This window comes from Hypanus sabinus, chromosome 3, assembly GCF_030144855.1.
Source record: "Hypanus sabinus isolate sHypSab1 chromosome 3, sHypSab1.hap1, whole genome shotgun sequence".
NCBI lineage: Eukaryota > Metazoa > Chordata > Chondrichthyes > Myliobatiformes > Dasyatidae > Hypanus > Hypanus sabinus.
Genome location: NC_082708.1, coordinates 182,891,219 through 182,915,921, shown reverse-complemented (window position 1 = coordinate 182,915,921; position 24,703 = coordinate 182,891,219). Strand labels below are relative to the sequence as shown.

The following is a 24,703-nucleotide window of genomic DNA, read 5'->3' as shown; positions in this document are numbered from 1 at the left end:
AACTAGAGGTGAAAGATGAAATATTTAAGGGGAACCTGAACGTGAAATTCTTCACTCAGAGGATGATGCCAATGGAACTGGTGGATGTAGGTTCCATTTCACCATTTAAGATAAGTTTGGATAATACATGGATGGGAGGGGTATGGAGGTCTATGGTCCAGGTTCAGCTTGATGGGATTTGGCCTAATAACATTTTGGCATGGACTAGATGGGCCAAAGGGCCTGCTTTGACACTATGATGCTCTATGACTCTATGATTCTATGTGGTCGGGGGAATGAAGTACACAACAAGCTCTCTTCGAGCCACGACGAGCCATACTTTGAATGGGATACATTATGGGGAAGATGATGGAGATATCTGCCAACTCTCTTCACCATTGCTCAGATTCCCATTTGAACATGGCCGCAGCACTGACAGGAAGGAAAGGAAGTGAGAGAGAGGAGAGGAAGGAGAAAAGGGGGGGCTAGAAACTGAGAGAAAGGGGGAGGAGAGAAACAGATATTAGAATTTTTTTTCACCGGGGCAGGGAGTCTAGATTAGAAGCTCAGATTTAAGGTGAGAGGGAGGAAATTTAAAGGAGGCCAAAAGGGTGGTTTTCACACAGAGGGTGGTGAAACTCCAAAATCAGTTGCCAGAAAAGAAGGCAAAGGCAGATACAGTCAAGGTGCAGAGGAATACAGGCTAACGCAGACAAATGGGAACAGCATCATGGTCAGCATTCATGAGGTGGGCTGAAGGGTCTCTGTGGTGTACAGGTTTTCTATCATTCTACAGAAGTGAGAGAGAGGAAGGAGCTCAGAGTGAGAAAGGAACATAAAAAGAGAGAGGGAGTGAGAGAAAGAGGATATTAGACAGAGGGACTTGAGAGAGAGAGTGGCATAGAGAGAAAAATAAGGGGAGGAACAGAGAGAATGAGAGAGCAACTTCAAGAGAGAGATACAGAGAGAGAAAGGAATAGAGGGAGAAAGGAAGAGAGGGAGATGAACAGAAAGAGAACAGAGAAAGAGAGTGACAGGGAGAGGGGATCTTAGAGAGAGACAGAGAAAGAGAGAGTGTAAGAGAATGAAAGAGAGGAACAGGGAAGGTGAGGAACTTAGAGATACGGAGAGAGAGAGGAACAGATAGAGAGGATGGAGAGAGGAACAGAGGGAGAGAGAGAAAGAGAGGAACAGAGAGAGAGGAAGAAACACAAGAGATTGGAACCGGAGAGAAAGGAACAGAGAGGAACTGAGAAAGAGAGAGAAAGAGAGAAACACTGAGACAGAAGAGATAAAGAGAAGAAGGCAGCAGAGGTACATGGAGTGATAGAAAGGAAGAGAGAGAGGGAAAGAGGGATGGAAGGAAAAGATGGAATATGAACAAAACCATTTGGGTCCTGCTTCATGGATGAGAAAACATTGCTTAACCCTTGAACCACTGGGGAAGGTGGTAAGTTTCTCACTGTGCTAACCACTGGAAAGCTGTTGTGTTTGTTTAGCATCAGGACTGCACATCATGTGGTACACTGCAGTGCAAACAAATATAGAAACAGGCAGCAGTCAGGAGGGAATTACAGTCATTACCAGTGCTCAGGTACTCATGAAACGGGACAGTAATGAGAACCCTAGGGGCTGATTAATGCCCACAGGGACAAACAGAAAAGGAAAAAAAGCAATTCACTGTCGTCTGTGTTTTCGAGGAAATGGGTTAGAGATTTTTCAGAAGCTTTTTCATTCAATAAAGGGTCCTCCCCTTTGTTTTCTGTCACCGTCACATTCCTCTGCCTGGTGTGATGGAACAAATCAATAAAGATGCTCCTTGTAGGAAAAGCAATGTTCCAAATAATCTCCCCTGGCTCTCACAACACGACACTGAAGCAGGGCTGCAGAGTTAGGACCATCAGCTCCCATACAAGTACACAAGAGATCGCTTTCCATAGATCCTGCCTGACCCACTGAGTTCCTCCAGCACTTTTTGTGTGTGTGTAGCTTCCATACAATCTATCTTTGATAGACATCATCATACAGCACGGAAACAGACCCTTCATCCCAACTTCTACAAGCTGACCAAAATCAAATCTATTATCATATGTCACTTCTCCGAGGGTCGTCACCTTGTCATGATGGAGAGGCATGAGAAAGCTTTGTCACAAGTAAGTCAGCAGATGCTAGCTATCCGAAGCAACACACACAAAATGCTGGAGGAACTCGGGCAGCATCTATGGAAAAGAGTAAACAGTCGGCGGTTTGGGCAAAGAGCCTTCATCGAAACTGGAAAGAAAGAGGAGAAGTCGGAGTAAGAAGGTGGGCAGAGGGGCTCCTGAGTTCTTGAGACAATGCCACATTAAGTGCAGCTCCTGGTAGACTCACCCCTGGGGATAAAGTCAGGGGGAGGTTCCTGATAAAGAGGGATCCAACTGAGACCTCAACGGTGGAGCTGGCAGAAGATGATAACATATCACAGCAACAGTGAAGGTGGAGGGAGGCTGCAGCAGTAAGGTGTCCTCAGTCATCTTGTATTCTATGTCACTGGACCCTGATCTCCATTCTGTCAAGGGCCATGTGGTGGTCAGTGTGCATCAGCCTCCTCATGCTAAATGAATTTCCATTCTCCATTAAGGGAACAAACCCCTGTGAGAACATCATACTTGACTTGAGAGATCGCATGACCACTAATACTTATATGTCTTATATGTCACCATTTTCTTGCCAGCAGTTACAGGAAAATAAAGAAATACAATAAAATTTACTGAAAAAATATACATATACAAAGACTGGCAAACAACCAACGTGCAAAATAAATCATATTGTGCAAATTAAATAATAAATATCATGGGGAACGAGTTGTAGAGTCATTTAAGGTGAGTCTGTAAGCTATGGGATCAGCTATGCAATCAGACTTGAGGTGAGTGAAGCTATTCCTATCAGTTCGGGAATGGAAAGGTAACTGTCACTGAGCTTGGTGGTGTGGGGCCTGAAGTCCCTGAACTTCTTGCCCAGTGGTAGTAGTGAGAAGAGAGCATCAGTCCTGAAAAAGAGTTTCTTGAACAAAAAGGGATAACTACACTCACATACCCATCTATTGAGATGTCCGCACAACCAATGAACTCTCTTTAAGGATTCCTTATCTTGTTATCTCGTTCTCATTATTAATTACTATTTATTTATATTTGCATTTCTTCAGTTTGCTGTATTCTGCACTCTGGCTGATCTTTCATCGATCCTGTTATAGTTGCCATTATATAGATTTGCTAAGTATGCCTGCAGGAAAGTGAATCTCAGGGTTGTACATGGTGACGTACTGTATATGTACTTTGATAATAAAATTTACTTTGAAATTTGAACTTTGGTAACATATACATACTTCCAAAATAAATATAGTCTGGCTGTGGTTTTGACTTCTAGATCCCTAGTAGAACGGTGAAGGTGATCTTACTGAATTATGTAAATCATGAGAGCGTCAGTAGGGTGAATGATCACATTCTTTTATCCACAGGTTAGTAGAGTCCAAAACTAGAGGGCCTATGTTTCTAGAGAGAGGAGAAAGATTTAAAGGGCTACTTTATCACACAGAAGATACAATGAACTGCTTGAGGAGTTGGTAGAGGAGGGTACAATTACAATGTTTAAATGGATTTTGGACAGGTACATGGATAGGACAGTTTGTGGGCCAAATGGGGGCAAATGGCTTAGGCAGGCATGAACAAGTCTAGAACAAGTGAGAGGAAGATAGTTACTTATAAACCAGGTAAAGACATCAGGAGGAAATCCTTTGCACAGACGTTGGTGTGAATGTATTTTTGACAAACATTTAAGAGGCTTGGTGCGGGAGTAGAGCGGTATTGTGATAGGGAGATAGTTAGTGAGAGGAAGCCAGTGTGGAGCATAAATGCCACTGGTTAGGCTGCTCCTCTATGTATAAACCTGCACCTAATCTGCACCCAAAGGTCTGACCAAATGGATTTATCTGCTAAAAGGCAATGTTATCACCAGTATCAGAAAGCTTAATCTGTTAATCAAAAGAAAATTGGAATGAGTTTACCACGGTGTTGGGGTAAAATGAATTTCTCTTGATCTAATTGGGTTCGGATTACTCAAAGAATCATTCTCATCTGCTTCTGGTATGATGTTTGTGTGCAGTTTATTCACACCAAGTAATTATCCCACTTTTTTTTATTTCTTAAACACTTAATTGGCATAGTATTAACTAATTTTCATGGAAGTCTATTCCACATATTCATTGAGATGCTAATCTCTGGCTTGAGGCTTACAAATTTTATATGTACAATTTCTATATTTTCAATCCAATTACCCTGCTGTCAGCTTTAAGCAAGTTCTACATATATGGAAAAATACTAATAGACAGATTAAAAGTGCTGTTGTCTCAGAGAAGATCCTTTCCTCCCCTCTTCATCTTGACATCTTCATACCTTTTCTCCTTCATTGACTTTTTAAATTTTCTTCGCCTGTTGCTCTTCTTACAGTTTTGGTAACTTTTAGCAAACTCTTACCAAAACTAATTTCAATAGTCACGAATTTACATTCAGTGGCCACTTTATTAGGTACACTCGTACAACTACAGGTGGAGGCGGAAACAATAGGGTCTTTTAAGAGACCCCTGGATGGATACATGGAGCTTAGAAAAGTAGAGGGCAAAGGGTAAGCCTAGGTAGTTCTAAGGTAAGGACATGTTTGGCACAGCTTTGTAGGCCAAAGTGCCTGTACTGTGCTATAGATTTTCAATGTTTCTATGTTTCTAGCTACTTGTTAATGCCAATCATGAGGCAGCAACTTGATGCATAAAAGCATGCAGACATGGTCAAGAGGTCCAGCTATGGCTCAGACCAAACATCAGAATGGGTAAGAAATGTGATTTAAGTGTCTTTCAACTTGAAGAAGTTGATGATCATGTTTATTTGTCAACAGCCATACATATGAATACAGTCAAATGAAACAGTGTTTCTCTGGGGCCAAGGTGCAAAACACAGTACCAGCAGTCACACACAGCACGCAGTACATATAGTTACGATCTCAGAAAAACATACAGTCCCAAAGATATATATAACTCAATTCCCTAAGAGTCATGGCCCGTAGATTATTGGTGTATGGGATGTTAGCCTGGAGCCAAGATCTGCAAGAATTTTGACCATGGAATGATTGTTGGTGCCAGACAGGGTAGTTTCAGCATCTCAGAAACCAGTGACCTCCTGGAGTTTTCACACACAACGCCTCTAGAGTTTACAGGGAGTGGTGCAAGAAACAAAAACAAAAACACACAGTGAGTGGCGGTTCTGTGGGTGAAAATGCCTTGTTAAAGAGAAAGGTCGGAGGAGAATGGCCAGACTGGTTCAAGCTGACAGTAACTCCAGGAACTATGCATTGCAACAGCGATGTGCAGAAGAGCATTTCTGAATGCACAACTCGTCAAACCTCGAAGTGGATAGGCTACAGCAGCAGAAGACTGTGATCGTACACTCAGTGGACACTACAGGCAGTACCTAATTATGTGGAATTATGTATAATAAAACATCCTTCCTTCTGTGTAATGCTTCGCATTCTGTTTTCTCCTGATTGTAGGTATAATACATTGGTGAGACCTATTTTGGAGTATTGAGTGCAGTTCTGGTCACCTACCTACAGGAAAGATAACAATAAGATTGAAAGAGTGCTAAGAAAATTTACAAGGATGTTGTTGGAACATGAGTTACAGGACTTTGTTAGGACTTTGTTGCTGTAGTTAGGAGTACTGAATACTGAAAGGCCTAGATAAAGTGGACATGGAGATGTTTCCTGTAGTGGAAGTATCTAGGACCAGATCACACAGCCTCAGAACAGAGGGGTATCCCTTTACAATGGAGAAAAGGAGGGGTTTCATTTGCCAGAGGGTGGTGAATCTGTGTATCAAAAACTTCTATAGTCGTACCGCGGAGAGCATTCTGACAGGCTGCATCACTGTCTGGTATAGAGGGGCTACTGCACAGGACCGAAAGAAGCTGCAGAAGGTTATAAATGCAGTCAGCTCCACCTTGAGCACTTGCCTACAAAGTACCAGGACATTTTTAAGGAGCGGTGTCTCAGAAAGGCAGCGTCCATTATTAAGGACCTCCAGCACCCAGGGCCGTGCCCTTTTCTCACTGTTACCATCAGGTAGGAGGTAAAGAAGCCTGAAGGCACACACTCAGCAATTCAGGAATAGCTTCTTCCCCCCGTAACATCTGATTTCTAAATGGACATTGAAGCTTTGGACACTACCTCACTTTTTTTTAGTATACAGTATTTCTGTTTTTGCATTTTTTTAAATAATCTATTCAATATATGTAATTGATTTACTTGTTTATTTATTATTATGTTTTATTTTATTTATCATTATTATTTTTTCTTTCTGCTAGATTATGTATTGCATTGAACTGCTGCTGCTATTTTAAAAAATTTCACCTCACATGCCAGTGATAATTAACCTGATTCTGATTCTGAATTCATTGCCACAGACAGCTTTGGAGGCCAAGTCATTGGATATATTGGCATGACAGGGATGGAGCCAGCTAGCCTGTTGGAGAAGGATCCAGCCAGGATGTCGGTGGAGGCATGTTGGGTGCAGAGGAGCTGCCTGCTAATCGAGGGCCTTGGAGTTGGTGCGCAAAGACGGTCTGCAGTATAACTGTGGGTGAATGTCTTGGACATCTTGTGATGTAGATGCCACTGGCCTGTTTCCCTTGTTTGGTGGCAGTACAGATGACATAGGAACTGTGCAGCCTCAGCTGTAGTGAGAACTAGGCCTCAAGGCTTGCCTGCTGCCACAGTCCAGGTGAGGAGACGCTGGAGGCAGTGTAGCGTGGCTTCTGTGCTCAGTTAGGGGCTGGCCTCATCTACTGATGCTGTCCTTCCATCTTCGATTGGTGGAATGACAAGCTGGCTTGCGTGCGTCTGTACACTGCAGGGAGACTGTACCAACAATTTGCGGGACTTGGACTATATACTTTTTTTTTGCTTACTGTTTTGAATGTATGTTTTGCACCTCGGCCCTAGAGGAACATTATTTCATCCAACTGTATCTATGTAAAGTTGAATGATAATTAAACTTGATTTGATTTTTAGGTGGATAATTTCTTGCACAGTAAGGGTCACAAATGTTATAGGGAGAAGGCAGGAGAATGGGATTGAGAGGAATAATAAATCAGGCATGATGGAATGGTGGAGCAGAAGCGATGAGCTGAATGGCCTAATTATGCTCCTTTGTCTTATAGTTTACCGGTCATATTTTCTGTGGCGTAGGAGAATGGAGGGAGATTTGATAAGGGTTTACAAAATTATGAGGCCCTTTCCACTGAAGTTGGGCGAGACTAGAACTAGAGGTCCCAGGTTAAGGGTGAAAGGTGAAATATTTAAGGAGAACATGAGGAAGATCTTCTTTATTCAGAAGATAGTAAGAGTATGGAAACAGCTGTCAGAAAGAGTGATGGATGTGGGTTTGACTTCATCACTTAAGAAAAGTTTGGATAAACATATGGCTGGGAGGGGCATGGAAGGTTATGGTCCCAGTGCGGGTACATGGGACTAGCCTGAATAACACTTTTGCAATGACCACAAGGGCAGAAGGGTTTGTTTCTGTGTCGTAGTGTTCTATGACAATGCTTCTATCATCTTCCTTCCCTATGTTGACTCACCTCAAAACTATCCCTTGTTTGTAGTCCAATCACAAACAAGAGAAAATCTGCAGAAAATTGTTTGTTGTGAGGGGTCTTTATCGGTGACCATCAAGTCATGAGTGGTGACCGACCACTGATGCATGAAGCCAAGCTCAGACAGACTTTCACTAGGCCCAGGGTTTCCATTGAGGAAAGAGGCACAAGCTCCAGTGCGAGGCTTTAACATAGCGAATACAGACAACATGCTTCCTCGTGTGGAAGAAGGATACTGCAGCTCTATAAAATTTTGGTTAGCTAGGCCACATTTAGAGTATTCCCTGCAGTTCTGCTTGCTCACTACAAAAAAGGTTAAGCAGGTTCTGGAGAGGGTACAGAAGAGATTCACCACAATGCTGCTGCCTTGATCAGAGAATATCAATGGTTGAGTGTTTGATGGCTCTGGACCTGCACTTGCTGGAGTTTAGAAGAATAAGGGGATGGTGGAGGAATCTCATTGAAACCTATCTAATATTGAAAGGCCTAGATAGAGTGGATGTGGAGAGGATGATTCCTGTAGCGGGAGAGTCTAGGACCAGAAGGCACAGCCCCAGAATAGAAGGATATCCTTTTAGAACAGAGATGAGGAGGAGCTTCTTTATCCAGAGGGTAGTGAATCTATGAAATTGATCACCACAGATGGCTATGGAGGCCAAGTCAGTGGATATATTTAAATTGGAGCTTAGTAGGTGCTTATTTAGTAAGGGTTATGAGGAGAAGGCAGGAGAATGGGTTTGAGAGGGATAACAAATCAGGCGTTATGGAATGGTGGGTCAGAGTGGATGGGCTGAATGACCTAATTCTGCTCCTATTCCTTATGGCTGTGGTGAGGGGTGGGTCAGGGAATGCTGGTGAAGAACCTACATTTTGGTTGGTGGGAATGGTCAAGGATATGAAAGAAGCAGGCCACTCAGCCCTCGAGTCTGCTTCTCCACTCAGTATGATCATGGATACACAGCCCCAGGCCTCAGCTCTTCCTTGACAGATCCCCATTGCCTTTAATTTCTGGATGATTTAATATCTGATCCATGTCCTCCTTAAATACATCAGGTGAAATTGTTAGATTTCAGGATACCAGGACAGAGAGATACCAAGGCTTGCTGGCAGGACTCAAATTATGAAAGTGTGAAGATACCTGGTAGATGTCCAAGTCCACACCTTGCAGGTAAGATCTGATTGTACCGGGAGTGCCCAAGAGTGACTGTTACCAGTTCCAATCTTTAGATTATTGGGCATTATCACAGCAGAGGATTTGTCCTGTGTCCAGCACGCAATTGCCATTACAAGGAAGGCACATCAGCACCTCTACTTCTTTAGAAGTTTGCGCAGATTTAGCATGATATCTAAAACTTAGACAAACACCTATAGATGCTTGGTTGATATTATCCTGACTGGCTGCATCACGGCCTGTTATAGAAACAACAACGTCCCAAAATGGAAAGCCTACAAAATGTAGTCCAGCCAGTCCATCATAGGCAAAGCCCTCTCTACCACTGCACAAAGCTACGAGCAGCATCCATCATCCAGCACTCCGAGCATCCAGGCCTTGCTCTCTTCTCACTGCTGCCATCAGGGAGGAGATACGAGACTTAGGTCCAACACCACCAGGTTCACAAACAGTCTTAATCCCTCAACCATCAGGCTATTGAGACCACGTGGTTAACTTCACTCACCTCAACTCTGAACTAATTCCACAACTTATGGACTCACCTTCAAGGACTGTACAACTCATGTTCTCAGTATTATTTATTATTGTTGTTGTTGTATTTGCACAATCAGTCTTTTTTGCATACTGGTTGTTTTTCAGTCTCTGAGTTTTTCAGTGATCCTATTGTACTTCTTTGTCCTTCGGTGAGTGTGAGGACAAGGCCGCAAGCTCCAGGAGGGAAGCGTTGGAGTCGGTGCTGCACCCAGTGTTCACTTGGCAGAAGACAAGCCACATTGTGTTCGACTGCAGACTGCAGCAGCACACATGGATTCAGGGTCTCGGACTGTATATTTTGTGTGTGACCGTGTATTATTGATATCTCATATGTACTTGCTACCTGATCTGTGTTCTATGCGTGTTGTGCTGTGTATGACAGGGACTGTTTTGCAACTTGGCTCCGGAGTAACACAGTTTCATTTGCCTATATTCATGTATAGCTGAATGACAATTAAGCTTAAACTCGAACTTGAATGCCTGGAATAAAATGAACCTCAAGGTACTATATGATGATACGTACGTACTTTGATATTAAATTTACTTTGAACTTCGAACAAATTTCCCTGCAATGCCCTGTGAGGAATTTCGCACAACAACTGATTTCATTCTGCCCACTCCTGCTACTGAAATACATCATGAGCTCAAGAGTGACTCACATCCACAATCAGCCCAGTCGCATCTCCAGAGTGACATGAGACAATGACAGTTATTATGTTTCACCTTCAGAAAATATAGAACACAGATCAGTACAGCACAGAATCAGATCCTTCAACCCATGATGTCTGCACTGAACATGATGTCTAATTAAACTGAATCGCTTATCCTTTTACATGATGATCCATACTCTTCCATTGCCCGTACTTTCATGTGCCTATCTAACAGCCTCTTAAGCCACTTTCATGTCTGCCTTCACTTCCATCTCTGGAAGCCCATTCCAGACAACCGCCGCTCTCTACGCTAAAACCTTGCTCTGCACATTTCCTTTAAACTTTTATCATCTCACCTAAAATGCTTGTATTGATATTTCTACCCTGGGAGAAAGATTACAACTATCTACACTTGCTCGTAATTTTACAAGCTTCTATCAGGTTTTCCTTCATCTTCCATTACGCCACTGGTGTTTAGGGCAGCAGTGAAGGTCTTCCATCTCTGGTGGTGTTCAGGGCTTCCTTCATCACGTCAGAAGCTTCCTCTCGGTTTTCACTACTGTCAGTCATGGGCGGTGACTCAGGAATACCATCACTCTCAGATGTAGGAGGATTTTTCATGGCTGTTTCCATGACAGTTCTGTTTGACCAGTCAGGGTTGTTAGCCTTGAGCCAAACCCCCAAACCTGGAGGACCAGTCGGATCACTCCTAGTCTGGCCTTTACCCTTTGACCTATTCAGCATGGGTGGCCTTGATTCCCTGATTCCATCCAGCATAGCTCTCTGGGTCATTGAGGCATACAAGCCTCCAAACCCAATGACAACACATGTTTGTGCAGCCTCTTTCCTTCTAGCACATGCTCTCTTATCCACACAGCTTTCTGCTGAAACTCTCCCAAGCATTTGCATGCATTGGGATGACCAGATATCGGCTGGAAACCCATATTTAATGTTTGTAGAATTTCATAATTCTTCAGACCCCAAGTTAAACCAAAGCTTCTGATTTTAAGCTTGTCCCACTGACTGCTCAGATCTACTCAGTGTAAAAATGGCTCGGGGGTAATAGAACTCCAACCTTTAACCTTGTAGATTGTAGCAATGAGACCATGAACTGAACTCCAATCAAGACAAAGGTTGAAGGTGAGAGGGGAAGGTTTCCTAGGAACCTGAGTGGCAACTTATTTTTCCATACATCGGGTGGTCAGTATATCAAATGGTTGAGGCAGGTACAATAGCATCATTCACTGTTCAATCACTTGATTGGTCTCTCTGTCAGAGGATGGTTCTGGAGTTCTGGATCTTGGGCAAGGTTTAATCGGCATAGTTTGTGGATCGGACTCCGTAGTTCACATTTTGATGTGTTTCTGGTTTCTGGTCGCTCCTTTTTGTTGCTACTCTGTGTGATTTTGCTCTGCACCCTGAAGTAAACAAAATGACATAGAGCTAGATTGAACTGAACTGAACGTGACTGGACTGGCAGGAATGATTTATGGTTTTTTATATGCTGTGTTCTTTGCTCTCTTTTTTGCTGTTTGTGTGATTTGTTCTGTTCTTTTTGTGCATTGGTTGTTGAGTTGATGTTATCCTTTGAATGGTTTTCGTTCTTTGTTTCATGGCTCTCTGTGCGGACATGAATCTCAGGGTTGTATACTACATACATACTTTGATAATACTACTTTGAATCTTAAAGTGCTTGGCTGGGCAAATGGATAGGAAAGATTGAGAGAGACATCAGCCTTTCAGGAGCAAATGTGGCCAGTTAAGGGTCAGCATGGATGAGATGGGCCAAAGTGCCTGTTTCCTTTCTTTCTATGTCTCTAATTTAAGTATAGCAATTACCTTTATTTGTCATATGTGCAACGAAACACACAGTGAAATGCGTCATTTGCATCAATAACCAACACTTTCTGAGGCTATGATGGGGGAAGCCCACAAGCGTCACCGTGATTCTGGTTCCAACATACAATTCCCACAACTTGCTGACCTTAACCTGTACGTCTTTGGAAACCAGATCACCTGGAGGAAATCCATGCAGTCACAGGGAGAATGTGCAAACTCCTTAATGCAATGGCGGGAATTGAACTCAGATCGCTGGTGCCTCCATGCCCACCCAAGCTCTACAGCATGGATGTATTGGGTCAAAGTGCACATTTCTTTTCTGTATCACTCTCCAGCTTGAGCCTGTCCATTCCTCTGAGTCAAATGTGCACTTTAAGACCATATATAGGAGCAGAATATAGGCTGATTTATTATCCCACTCAACCCCACTCTCTTGCCTTCTCCCCATAATGTTTGATGCCCTAACTAATTAAGAACCTATCAACCTCTGCTTTAAATACACCAAATGACTTCATCTCCACAGCTGTTTGTGGCAATGGATTCCATCGATTCACCATCCTCTGACTAAAGAAATTCCTCCTCATTTTTGTTCCAAATAGACATCCCTCTATTCTGAAACTGTTCCCTCTCTTACTGTATACTCCTCCACCAATGGAAACATCCTCTCCATATCCACTCTATCTAGGTCTTTCAATATTCAATAGGCTTCAATGAGATCCCCCCTCATTCTAAACTTCTATAAACACAGATCCAGAGCCATCAAATGTTCCTAATGTGTTAAGCCTTGCTTTCCTGGAATCATTCTCACAAACCTCCTCTGAACCCTCTCCAATGTCAGCACATCCTTTCTTAGACAAGGGGCCCAAAACAGCTCACAATACTCTCTGTGGCCTGACCAATGCCTTAAATACTATCCCAAGATTTCAACATTCTGGCCAATGACTGGATCTCACAGGTTATTTCTGTCTTATCTACCTTGTCTGCCACAGCTGTTGGATCACAGTGAAGACCAAGTGCTATTATAGATGGGTATTCATGTTTACCATTAGCAATGTGAACCAGGGCACTTGGTTATCTGCCCAATAGCTTAAAGACTGATAGTGTACTTCGTGTATTTATAATTTAGATCAGGGGTTCCCAACCTTTTGTATGCCATGGACCCCTACCGTTACCCGAGGGGCTTTTGACTGAAGGTTGGGAGCCCCTGATTTAGAGATACAATACAGTAGCAAGCCTGCTCTGCCCAATTACACTCCTGTGACCAATGAACCTACTAACCCGTAGGTCATTGGAAACCAAAGCACCAGGAAGAAAACCCACGTGGTCACGGGGAGAATGTACAAGCTGAAGAGGGAGCTGCAGTACATGAGAGTGACCTCCACTGTGCCACAGAGAACAAGTGACCGTGTGGAAGGAGAGACTGAACAACCAAAAGACCCGACCCCTGACCACAGCCACGCTGCACCAGAATATCCAAGATCGGCCTCGACAGCCACCCGAGGACCCTCCAATACTCAACCCTTTTGGAGAACATCATACTCGACTCGAGTGATTGTACTATTACAGACAGTGGCAGGAACTGAACCCAGGTCACTGGCGCTGCCATAAAGTTACGCTAACCACCATGCTCCCATGCCTCGCAATGTAGGTCATTCCTTTAGACATTACTGAACCATATGGTAAGGTCTGATATAAATTCCAACCAGTGAATCTTCCCTTAAAAGTGACCTACAAAGATAAAGGAAACGGTTATGCTTCCAATAACACACATTATTGCAGACAAGTCATACACAAGGGGCACGCTCAGGATTGCTGCCTTTCCTAATTAGTGAAATTAGGCCAAATACAGGCTCATACTAATTAAAAGTGATTATGAAATTTATGAATCTTACTTTTTTAATTAGAATATGTCCTGAAGCAAGAGGTTTTTTTATTGGAAAATTGCAACTAGGTGCAAACCAGTGGAGTACAGAACTCAGAGATTGTGCCTTCATGCCAATTTGTGTTCGGCAAAGGACAGATTTCTACTTCAAATTTAATCCCACTTGGAATGAGTCTGAGGATGGTTGAACTCACATTGTGTGTGCTTATTAAAGCTGTTAAGAGAAAGGAAAGAGAGCTGGCGGGGGTGGGGGAGAGAGAGATGGGGAAAGAGAGGGAGAGACAGATGGAGGAAGAGATAGAGAAAAAGAGGGAGAGAGAGAAAGGGAGAGAGGGAGAAAGAGAGAGAGAATGAGACGGAGGGAGAGAAAAGAGGGAGGAAGGAAAGGGGGGGCTTAATTCCAACAATGAGGATGAAAGCTGAGATCTTACTCCATGTGCCCAAAAGCATGTATGATTTAAAACTTTCAAACTTTCCTCTCAACAGAAACTTGCTTCCTTTGTTAGATGTTCACATTCTGAAGGGGGCAGTAGAGGCCGATACTCTCACAACATGTAGCGATGGCACAGCAGCGTAACGGTTACAGTAACATCGAGGGCACGGACTCTGCTCCACCGTTCCATCATGGCTAATTCATTTTTCCTTTCAACCCTTCCCCTGACTTCTTCCCATAACGTTTGATGACCTGACTAATCAAGAACCTACCGGCCTCTGCTCTAAATAAACGCAATGACTTGGCCTCCACAGCCGTCTATGGCAATGAATTCCACAGATACACCACCCCCTCATGAAAGAAATTCCTAGAGAAGCACCACAGAGACAATCTTTAATGATTAATAAATCAATTGTTTGGAAACAAACAACCTTGTGTGGTGTCTCAGAGTAAGTATGCCAGCATTCATACCATCCCTGCCCCAGCACTCTTTCTCTGCTACCTGTCCCACACCCATGGTGCTCCACTCTCTCCATTCCCAACATCCTTATCTCCCACCAGATTTACAAACTCACTCTCTGCTCCACGTTGATAAATACAATACTGTGCAAAAGTCTCATGCAGAGTACTATACATGGATGGGAAAGGTTTAGGAGATTATGGGCCAAATGCTGGCAGATGGTATTATTTTGGATGGACACCTTGGTTGGCATGGACAAGATGGGCCAAAGGGTCTGTTTGCATGCTGTATCACTCTAGGTCTAATTCTGCCCACAAAGAGCCATTCCTCAATTTCCATATTATATCCTTCATTAACAGAGCCAGAATAGTCGGCAATTTGAAATATTTAAACTCTCCAAAAGTGCTTTTAATATTCTGAACTTTTCTGCCTCCCTCACAGCCTTTCTTGCAATGTCATTTCCTTTGTCAGTGACTGACAGCCGACATTCACGATCTCATGAACGGCAGTCAAGAGCGTGAGATGTCTATCTGCGTAGACAAATACCTCAAAATGTCAACGTTTGAATATATTGCCACTATCAGCTTTTGAAGATTATCTCTATTCTTTTCGCCTGAGCCTTCTTTTCTTCTGTCTCTTTCTTTCTTTCTCTCTCCTGTTCACTTTTATTGTGTTTTATGTTTGAGAATCAAAGGAAATAAATTGTTTTTTATATACTTCAGCAAAAGCATTAACTCTTTCTTCCCTGTGGAATCTATGTATTCTAAGTTGTATACAGTAAGTTATGCTTAGCTCAGTGACAATGGCATATTAGTGTAACACTATTACACTGCCAGCAACCTGGTTTCAAAACCTGCCGCTCTCTGTAAGGAAGTTGTACGTTCTCCCCAAAACCATGTGGGTTTTCTCCAGGTACTCTGGTTTCCTCCCACAGTCCAAAAATATGCAAGTTAGCAGGTTAATTGGTCACTGTGACAGACAGCGCAGGGTAAACACACTCTCTACACAGGTGTGTGCGTACACACACACACACACACACACACACACACATCATCTTGTAGTGATACTTCAGTGTCTTTCCCTGGTACATTTTCACACCAGTACCAAAAATGTTTGGCTTTATGGTGCCTTTCCCACAATATATGGTGAATATTCCATTTTCCGGTAATGGGGATGTGTAAATGTCTAAATGCTGTTTGTACCTTTTATTAAGGTAGATATTTTTGCTTAATTTGTATTATGATTGTAACTACATTGTGGGGTGCATCATATTCTAATTCATGTGCAGTCTTATGTTACCTGAGGATGATATGTCATGGTGCCCAGTAAACAGGGCTCAGCACTCTCAGTGGGAGAGAGAGATCAGACTGCCAGGAGTTCACACGGGACAAACAGTACAGAGCTATTATTGTGAGTTCTGCTGGATATTTTTTGTAAATATTAGCAGTTTTCTTTTTGCTATTTTTGCTAATATTTGTAAGTTTGGGTTTTTTTTGCATTTAATAAACACCCTCGCATGACAGTGCTAAGCGACTCTAGCCATTTTTTTCTTTGGTCATAACCCACTTATCTAACAGTCACTTGGGTGGAACTGGGCAGCATGATCTCACTGAGCCAGAAAGGTCCGTTACCATGCTGTATCTCTGAATAAATAAAAATAATTTATTTTTCCCATCTTCCTCTGCATGAGCCCCCACCTATGCATGACCAGTTGGGATGCATGGTCACTCACTGTTAATCTCATCCAGCTCCATCATGCATACGAGCCTCCCCACCATTGAGGATATCTTTATATTTACACTACTTATTGTAATTTATAGTATATTTCATGCTTTACGCTGTACTGCTGCCACAAAACAGCAAGTTTCACAATGTAAAGTGTGTCAGTGATAAACCTGACTCTGAGTCTGGCTCATGATTCTTGGATTTTAAGACCACAAGAACATGAGATATAGGAGCAGAGTTTGGCCATTTGGCCCATCAAATCTGCCCTGGCATTTCATCAAGGCAGATCCAATTTTCCTCTCAGTCCCAATTTTCTGCCTTTTCCCCATATCCCTTCATGCCCTGACCAGTCAAGAATCTATCAACTTCTGCCTTAAATATACATAAAGACTTGGCTTCCACAGCTGCCTGTGGCAACAAATTCCACAGATTCATTAGTCTCTGGCTGAAGAAAACCCTCCTCATCTCCATTCTAAGGCTGTGTCCTCTGATTGTAAGACTTTCCCATCATAGGAAACATCTTCTCCACATCTATTCCATCGAGGCCTTTTAACATTCAATAGGTTTCAATGAGATCACCCTTCATCCTTCTAAATTCCTACAAGTACAGGCCCAGAGCCATCAAGCCCTTTTATGGGATATTTTATCAGATCTCTCTGTGTTTCAAGTAGGACCCTATGACCTTTTTCTCCAAAATCAATTGAACACTAACATCCCACATCACCCTCCATTTTTTTTTCATCCATGTCCCTAATGTTCCTACAACCAACCACTCTCTAACTTCCATTCTGATGATCGGTAGCTTAATTGATCCTGGTGTGTAGGGAAACACAGAATCTGGAGAGAGTTAATGGGAGAATGGGAAGAATCAAATGTGAGTACTGCCGGATTACTGTAATGGGTGCTTGATTGCAGACCCAAAGGGCCTGTTTCCTTGCTGGGTGACTCAATTAGATACAACACTACTTTAAAGTTGTTCTGCAATCAGTTGATTTGAGGAAGGAGAATTTGTGAGATCACATCCCAGCGCTCGCTGAGAGGCCAGCAGTAGAAAGGGTGAATAACTTCAAGTTCCTGAGCAACATCTTGGGCTCAACACATTGACGCATTCACAAAGAAGGCAATACTTCAGTAGGAATGGTGGGGAATACTCCCCACCATTGACCTCAGTAGGAATTTGAGAAGATCAGGGTGGCACAGTAGCATAGTGGTTAGAACAGTACAGTACAGGTGACCTGTGTTCAATTCCTGTTCCTGTCTGTTAGGAGTTTGTACATTCTCACCATGACTGCATGGGTTTCCTCCGGGTGCTCCGGTTTCCTCCCACAGTCCAAAGGTTGGTAGGTTAGCTGGTCATTGTAAATTGACCTGTGATTGGGCTAGAGTTAAATCGGTGGTTGCTGGGTGGTGTGGCACGAAGGGCCGGTGGAAGAGCCTACTCCGCACTGTATCTCAATAAAATAAAAATAATAAAAGATTTGGTACGTCAGCAAAGACACTAACAAATTTCTGTAAGTGTACGGTGGACAGCTTTCTGGCTGGTTGTATCACAGACTGGTATAGAAGCTCCAACGCACAGGATCAAAAGAGGCTGCGGTGGATTGTGGACCCAGCGTGCTCCAGCACGGGCTCTACCCTCTCCCCACCATTGAGAACATCTTTCAAAGGAGGTGCCTCAAGAAAGCAGCATTCATCATTAAAGACTTCCATCACCATCAGGAATATTGTGTATTTAATAGTTCAGTAATATTTGAGAAATTTTGTACATATATATTGTTTGATTAAGCATTCTTGTTCTTTTAAATAATTAATTACAGGTTATATGTAAAAATATTCTATGTGGATTGTCACCTTGTCGTGGTGGAGAAGCTTGTGTGGTCCTGAGATCCCGAGAGCGATGCCGTCTGGAGCTACGCTCCTGGTAGGGTCACCCATGGCGGTGAGGTCGAGGGTGAGGTCCCTGACACAGAACAATCCAACCAAGACCTCAATGATGGAACAGGCGGACAAAGTTACTTCGAACTCAACAGCTGTGAAGGCGGATGAAGGCTGCAACAAATCCATCAGCTCCAGTCGTCGTGGTTTCCATGCCATTGGAATCAGTTGGTTGATTTGTAAAGTATCGTGTGCTTCTTGGAGTGTAACATCAAGTACACGTTAGACAAATACACGCACAGGTGTTTTCGGTCTATGATAGATCAACGGAACGAAGACCGTCACCCTCAACCTCGAGGGATAGCCACGATGACAATGACGATGATAGGTAAAAATACGTTAATTGCATACATCATCATGCTACCGTGTGATTGGTGTGCACCTTGCTTAAAAAAAAAGACAAAGTCAGACCCACATTTCAGACTAATTTAATGTTTTAAGTCAGAAAACATAACAAGGAACATGCCCTCTTCTCATTGCTGCCATCAGGAAGGATGTGCAGGAACCTGAGGACACAGAGTCAATGATTCAGGAACAGCTTCTTCACCCCCGTCATCAGATTTCTGATCAGTCCATGAACCCATGAACGCTACCTCATTAGTTTGTTTTGCACCAGTTATTTAATTTTGTTAATTATAATAATGTTATGATATTGCACTGAACTACTGCTGCAAAACAAATTTAATTTCATCATTCATCGATAATAAATGCGGTTTCAATTTTGATGCAGCGTGCTGCTGGACAGACCCAATGAACCACTTCGATCACAGGTACAGAAAGTTAAAGATGAGATTAACTTTATTTGTCACGTGTACATCAAAACATCAAAGCACACAGTGAAATACGTTATTTGTGTCAACGACCAACACAGGCCTTATTTGTGCTGAGGGACAGCCCAACATTGTCACCATGTTGCCAGCACCAACATAGCATGCTCACAATTTACTAGCACTGTATCCCACATGTCTTCGGAAAGTGGGAGGAAACCAGGGCACCCGGAGGAAATCCATGCTCTCAGAATCAGTATCAGTTCTAATATCGCTGGCATACATCATGAAATTTGTTGTTGTGCAGCAACAGTATATTGCAGTACATAAAAAGAAAAACTTTATTACAGTAAGTATATATAATTAAATAAGTAATGTAGTGAGGTAATGTTTATGGGTTCAATGTCCATTCAGAAACTGAACGCCAGAGGGGAAAAAGCTATTCCTGAGTGTGTACCTCCTCCCTGATGATATTGATGAGATGAGGGCACGTCTTTGGTGACTGGGTCCTCTTAATGATGGATATCACTTTTGAGGTGTTACCTTCTGAAGATGGTGTGGCACGTGGCTAAGTGGTTAAGGCTAGCAATCTGAAGGTCGTGAGTCCGAGCCCCAGCCGAGGTAGCGTGTTGTGTCTTTGAGCAAGGCACTTAACCACACACAGCCCCAGTCCACCCAGCTGAAAATGGGTACCAGAAAAATGCTAGGGGTTAACCTTGGGATAAACTGGCGTCCTATCCGGGGGGGGAGTCTCGTATTCTCAGTCACTTCACGCCACGGAAACCGGCAAAAGCACCAGCTTGATGAGCCTATAAGGCTTGGGACAGACTTTAACTTTTGAAGATGGCCTGGACTGATGGGGAAGGCTAGTGCCCCTGATGGAGCTGACTGACTTAACGATTTCCTGCAGCTTATTTCAATCCTGTGCAGTGAACCCCTTCCGATCCCCCATACCAGATGGTAATGCAGCCAATTAGAATCCTCTCTCCAGGGTACATTTATAGATATTTATGAATGTCTTTGGTGACTTACCAAATCTCCTCAAACTCCTAACAAAATATAGCCACTGTCCTGCCTTCTTTGTAACTGCATCGATATGTTGAGCCCAGGACAGATCCTCGGAGATGTTGACACCCAGGACACCCAAAATAGGGGTGGGAATTGAAGTCTGATCACTGATCGCTCGGGATGTAATAGCATTCAGCTAACCACTAGGTTACTGAGCTGGACCTACACAATGCTGGCATTCCTCTGCTAGCTTATTAGGGATCTTTAAGGAACATCATGGACCAGGTGGCCTGTCCATTATGTCCTATGTTAACATGAAGATGCCTCTGCAAAGGGAGTTCCAGAATTTCACGCCAGCCTCAAAGTTCAAAGTAAGTTCATTATCAAAGTACGTATATGTCACCATATACTTACCCTGGGATTCTGGGGTTTGTTTTCTTGCGCCTATTCATAGCAGAGCAAATAAATACAATAGAATCAATGAAAAACTACACACAAAGACTGACAGACGCTGTGCAAAGAAAGACAAACTGTGCAAATGCGAAAAAGTACAAGTAGTAATAAAAATAGATCAATAAGCAAATAAATAATATTCAGAATGTGAATTGTAGAGTCCTTGAAAGTGAGTCCAAAGATTGTGGAGTCAGTTTAGTGCTGAGGTGAGTGGAGCTATCGACGCTTGTTCAGGAGCCTGATGGTGTAGGGTATTAACTGTTTCTGAACCTGGTAGTGTGGGACCTAAGGCTCCTGTACCACCTTCCTGATGGCGGCAGTGAGAAGTGAGCATGTCATGACCTATTTCCTAACCACCTTAGAACCCTCTGCAGTTCTCCAACAGATCCACCAAATAACCTTGGTGATATGGGCAGATTTACTTAACAGTTGAGGATTGTTAATGAGCTGATGTGCTCCGCACATCTGGCACAAGACACTGGACAGTCAATACATCTCATTCCTCAAAGATGACAGCTGTGTCCCTATTGCTTTGAACAAAGCAATCAGTGAGAGGGAAAATTAATTGTCAAGCTTCCAAAGTGTTATTCACCTTGAAAGGTCCAGGTACCCAGATCCTGAAGCTCAGTAATAATGCTATTCAATTCTGCTGTTTCCTTTAACATTTACAGAGCAAAGTCAACCTGGGCGTGTTCAGTCACCATATGAGACATCAAGTTAGGACTGTGTACAAGAGTTTGATGAGACTGTATATGGTGCACTTCAGGTTGACCATAAGATCACAAGTTAAAGGACCATTTTCTCCCATTTCATCATGGCTGATCCATTTCCCTTCAGGCCCGATCTTCTTCCCATATCCTTTCATGCCCTGACTAATCAAGAATCTATCAACCTTGGGCTTAAATGTATCCAATGACTTGGCCTCCACAGCCACCTGTGCAGCGAATTCCAGAGATTTACCACACTCTGACTATAGAAACTGCTCATCTCTGTCTCTGCTCCCATAAGAAACATCCTCTCCACATCCACTCTATTGAGGCCTTTCAACATACGATAGGTTTCAATGATGTCACCCCCCCCCCCCCCATTTTTCTGAATTCCAGTGAATTCAGGCCCAGAGTCATCAAACACCCCTCATATGACAAGCCTTTCAATTCCAGAGTCACTTTAGGTACCTTCTTTGAAGCCTCTCTGATGTCAACAAATTCTTCCTTAGTCACAGGTAGATAGGGTAGTAAAGAGAGCTTTTGGCACATTGGCCTTTATAATTCAAAGTATTGAGTCTAAGAGTTGGAAAGTAATGGTGAGATTGTATAAGGCATCGGTGAAGCCGAATTTGGAGTATTGAGTGCAGTTTTGGTCACCAAATTACAGGAAGGATAGCGGAACGATTGGCGCAATGCTTTACAACGCCAGTGACCCAGGATAATTTCCTGCTGCCGTCAGTAAGGAGTTTGTATGTTCTCCCCATAACCACATGGATTTCTTCCAGGTGCTCTGGTTTACTTGGGTGGCGTGGGCTCATTGGATGGAAGGGCCTGTAACCATGCAGTAGGCCTCCGTTAGTCTCGATAAACCATGGATTTGTGCCTTGGAAAGATTCCAGGGCACAAGCCTGGGCAGGGTTGTTTTTTATATATGGAAGACTGGCAGTTGCCCAAGCTGTAAGTCTCCCCTCTCCACGCCACTAATATTGTCCAAGGGAAGGGCATTAGGACACAAACAGCTTGGCACCAGTGTCGTCGCAGAGCAATGTGTGGTTAAGTGCCTTGCTCAAGGACACACATGCAGCCTCAGCCAAGGCTCGAACTAGTGACCTTCAGATCACTAGACGAACACCTTAACTACGCGCCAACACCTAACCGTGCAGTACCTCTATCTAAATAAATAAAGTTAGCAAGGCAGCAGAAAAGATTCTCAAGGATGCTGCTCAGACTAGAGGACTTGAGTTACCAGGAAATATTGAATAGACAAGAACTGGGACTGTGCCTGGAGCAAAATCATATAGAAAACTATGAGGGTGCAGATAAGGTGGGTAGTCATAGTCTTTTAATCAGGACAGGGGAACTACATGGCTGAAAATAAGAACTAGAATTGGGTTATTATCACTGACATACAGTACTCTACAAAACTCTTCGGCACATATATACAGATTGGGTGCCTAAGAGTGTTGCATAATACTGTAGTAATTTTATATATTGCACTGTATGTCTGCCCATATTAGAGTCAGGCACATCACTCACATGTGCCATGAAATTTGAGGAATAATAAACCTAATTCTGATATGGGTCTGTATTGTGGACTGACAGTGGGAAGGGGGCAGGGAGAGGGGAATCATGGTAGGGAAGAAGGGAAGGGATAGGGAAGGGAGAGGGGAGAGACCAGGAAGCACCAGAGAAACATTGTAATGATCAATAGATCAATTGTTTGGAATCAAATGACTTTGCCTGGTATTTCAGGGATGGGTGTGTCTGCAGCTGAGCCACCCCCCCCCCCCACACCCCGGTACTCCTCCTCTGCTACCATTCCCAATGTCCTTTGCTCCCACCAGATTTATAAACTCGCTCCCTGTTCCACATTGACTGATATTGTATTTTCTGAAAGTCTCAGGGACCCTGGTATATATATGTGCCTAACAATTTGCACGGTACTGTATGCGATGAAATTTGTTGTTATGTGGCAGCAGTACATTGCAATCTTCTCCGCGGATTGTCACCTTGTCGTGGTGGAGAAGCTTGTGTGGTCCTGAGATCCCGAGAGCAATGCCGTCTGGAGCTGTGCTTCTGGTAGGGTCACCCATGGCGGTAAGGTTGAGCGTGAGGTCCCTGACAAAGAACAATCCAACCAAGACCTCAACGGTGGAACAGGCGGACAAAGTTACCTTGAACTCAACGGCTGTGAAGGCGGATGAAGGCTGCAACAAATCCATCAGCTCCAATCGTCGTGGTTTCCATGCCATTGGAATCAGTTGGTTGATTTGTGAAGTATCGTGTGCTTCTTGGAGTGCAACATCAAGTACACGTTAGACAAATACACGCACAGGTGTTTTCGGTCTATGATAGATCAACGGAATGAAGATCATCACCCTTTACCTCGAGGGATAGCCATGATGATGACATTGCAATACATAATAATAAAAACTATGAATTACAATAAGTATACACACACACAAAGTGAGAAAAAATACTGAGATAGTGTTCATGGGTTCATTGTCAATTCAGAAATTTGAAGCTGGAGGGTAAGAAGCTGTTCCTGAAATATTGAACGTGTGTCTTCAGGCTCCTGTACCTCTTCACTAATGGTAGCAACGAGAAGAGGACACATCCTGGGAGTCGGCGGTCCTTAATGACAGATGCTGCTTTTTTAAGGCATCGCCTTTTGAAAGTGTCCTGGATGCTGGGGGGAGGCTTGTCCTCATGATGAAACTGACTGAGTTCACAACTTTCTGCAGCTTTTCTGATCCTGTGCACTAGCCCCTCCATACCAAACAGTGATGCAACCAGTTAGAATGCTGCCCATGGTATATCTGTAGAAACTTGCAAGTACCTTTGGTGACATACCAAATCTCCTCAAACTCCTATGAAATATAATCACTATCATGCCTTCTTTGTGATTGCATCGATATGTAGGACTCAGGATAGAGACTCAGAGATACTGAAATTGCTCACCCTATCCATTTCTGATCCCTCTATGAGGACTACAGAGTCTTCCCTCATCTTGCCCTTTCTGAAGTCCACAATCAGTTCTTTGGTCTGACTGACGCTGAGTGTAAGATTGTTGCTGTGACACCACTCAACCAGCTGATCTACCTTGCTTCTGTACGCCTCCTCGTTACCATCTGAAATTCTGCCAACAATAGCTGTGTCATCACCCAGTTTTTAAATGGTGTTTAAGCTGTGCTTAGCTACACAATCATGGGGTGTAGAGAGAGTAGAGCAGTGGGGTAAGCACACAACTTTGAGGTATGCCAGCATTGATTGTCAGCGAGGAGGAGATGTTATTTCTGATCCACACAGGCTGTGGTCTTTGGTGAGGAAGTCAAGGATCCAGTTGCAGTGGGAGGTACAGAGGCCCAGGTTTTGGAGCCTGTGATTGTAACTGAGGGCATGATTGTGTTGAACTCTGAGCTGTAGTTAAGGAGGAGCAGCCTGACATAGGTATTACTACTGTCCAGGTGGTCCGGGCCGA

General features: G+C 43.4%; 1 protein-coding gene across 4 annotated transcripts in view; it reads right to left on the bottom strand.

Moving 5' to 3' along the window:
- The window catches only part of LOC132391943 (transcription factor COE3-like), a 432,097-nt gene that overhangs the window by 193,245 nt on the left and 214,149 nt on the right, over positions 1-24,703 (bottom strand). The gene's annotated exons all lie outside the window — the stretch shown is intronic.